Source organism: Ambystoma mexicanum, chromosome 5p, assembly GCF_040938575.1.
Source record: "Ambystoma mexicanum isolate Mex_15411 chromosome 5p, UKY_AmexF1_1, whole genome shotgun sequence".
NCBI classification, from domain to species: Eukaryota; Metazoa; Chordata; class Amphibia; order Caudata; family Ambystomatidae; genus Ambystoma; species Ambystoma mexicanum.
Window position 1 is genome coordinate 850,643,550 of NC_090930.1, and position 2,548 is coordinate 850,646,097.

Below are 2,548 nucleotides of genomic sequence, written 5' to 3' on the forward strand. Positions count from 1 at the left end.
CCTTACACTAAACAGAACAATCAAAATAAAATAACATAAAAAAGGATTACCAAATAACCAGTGACTTGGATGACTTCTACTTGTTCTGGGTAGATCTTGCTCCCCCATGAATGTCCCGAAGTCAATCTTTTCCAAGGAAAAGAAAGTCTTAAATCAGTTCTTGAAAAGTTCCAAAGAGAGAAAGTCATAAATCAGTTCTTGAAAGGTTCCAAAGACACAAAAGGTCACTCAAAAAAAATCCACTGGTAACAGTTCCTTCTTCGTTTAATGAAAAGATTCTCTTTCCAACTTCCACAAAGGAAACAACAGCACCAATGGTATTCCTGGATAGCCTCATTCCAGGAAAGAATGGAGTTTAGAACAAAAGTACTGCTTCTGCTTAATAACAACTCTTGTTCTTGTAACGTCTGCAGTGTCTTGAATACACTTAGTCAGGATGCTTCTTCTCGGGGTTTGCTCTCTTCTTCGCAAATCCCTTCTGCCAATGATACTGTGAGAGCAGGCTTCTTTGCCTCACAGTCTACTACTGCTTCTATTACATTCAAATAATGCCCTGACAAAATTATAGACAACCACTGTTCTACTGCTTCTGCTGCAACCTGAAAATGATGAAATATTTTAGGCAACTTCAACAAGACCGGTTGGCAAGGCACTCGTCTTTCTTGTATGGTAAGAAAGGGCAGCCTGTCTGCTTTCCTTTGTCTTGCAGCTACCACAAAATCTGTTTTAGCTTCCAGACTGTCTCTCTTGCTTCACTTGAACAGTCACATCTCTACAGATTAAATAGTTATTTTAATAAGCACACAGCTCCCTTTGCAAGCTTCATGTACACCTTCTTGTCTCCAGTATTTACCCCAAAGCTGTATTGTCACTCTTCCAGCCTTGGATAACCTTGTGACACTTATATATCACAGCACTCTGTTTACAACAGATTCAACAACTTTAAAACAACAGTATTCACTTCTTAATTGGGCTGGTTTCACCTGGAAAAGGTTTAAGTCTACTGGCTTGGGTAATGCTTTTTCTTTTTGTGACTTCAACTTCTTACAACTGCTAAATAATTGTTTAAGATGTAACAAGATGTAGGTTCTCTGTAGAAACGAATTTAGGTACACGCAATTTCGTTTTGATGACAAACCTTCACTTAAAGGTTTTGCATTCCCTCTTATTCGGACAGTGTTTTGCTTTAAAAGAAATCGGAAAACACAGATTCATATGCGCAACCTCTCTTTGATCTTAGATAGGCTTGTAATATTGAGGGAAAGTCAGCTTCTGCTTCATAAAGGTTTATCAGTAACATTCTCCTCAATTCAAAACTAACAATGGGAAAAAGAAAGGCTCTCTCTTCACGCAGGCACTTTAACTTTGGTGAAATAAGCGTGTGATACAATTCCCTTGTTAGAGTGACTTCCCACGACTGCGAACAACTTTTACTTACACAAGCATCAATTAAGCTAGTCACAGTTACCAGCAAGGCATTCCTGGTGATTTGGAGTACGGAGCTTCATTCACCGGCTCCACAATCAAAGCAGTTGCGGGCTGCTTCTACTTCCCAACTTTATTTCTTCTGCTACAGGCCCTCTTGGGACCCACACCCCCCTACAGCACGGGTGTCTCAGATTCGGCCTTGATAATGGAGTCTTCTTTTCTTCAGCTTCCCTCGGCTTGCTTTTGCACACCGGCCTCAGGTGGATGCACAACTTCAGCTTTGTATTCACAGGAATTAGGCACACCTGGAAAGACTGCCAGTTCCTCCCAGTCTCTTCCAATGCAGCCACAGGGAAACAGGGTTAGTGAGCACAGGACCAACTCAGAGCCTGCAGGAGAAAACCGCTCTTCCTCTGCTCCGGCATCCCTTCTGTGGTCACACTTCCTAGTGAACTGCCAGCCTTGTGCTCGGCTTCTTCTTTTGCTACTACTGCTGTCCTTCCACCTCCTACTCCAGCTTTGTTCTACTGACCCTCAGGTGGGTTAATTGGCTTCAGGTACAGGCCCTCAGAGCCAATTGCCTGATCCTGCCAAAAGCTATTAGGCCGGCCTGCCTGCCTGTCCGTGACTCCTACATGCCTCGTCAACCTTCTTTGTCAAGGTCCCTGAGGGACTCAGGAACATGTAGTCCATTTTAAAGAAATTAGTTTTTCTTCTTTAAAATAGCAAAATGCCATCAGAAGGGCAGGGTTACAGGGAAAGTTAAAAAGAGGTTCTTCCCAGTCTTCCTGGTCTGATACCCCCCCCCAACCCATGCGATCCTCCCACAATGCAACACCCCCAGGGTCAGAATGAGAGTGCGCCTGCCTTCCCCTTGCCACATGAGGCGGGTCTCAGGCCAGGTTCCTGGGAGGAATCCCGTTGGATTTTCGACAGAAGCATGGGAAGAATTGCCAAGGTTGATCAAAACTGTTGCAGGAAGTTATCCAAAGAGAAACAACAGCTAATCCAGGAGAATTGAGTCATTCCCCTGGTTAGCCACATCATTGTTGAATCAGAAAATAAGACAAAAGGTTACCAAACTGAAGCCTAGAGACTGGCTAAATTGAACAGGAGAACA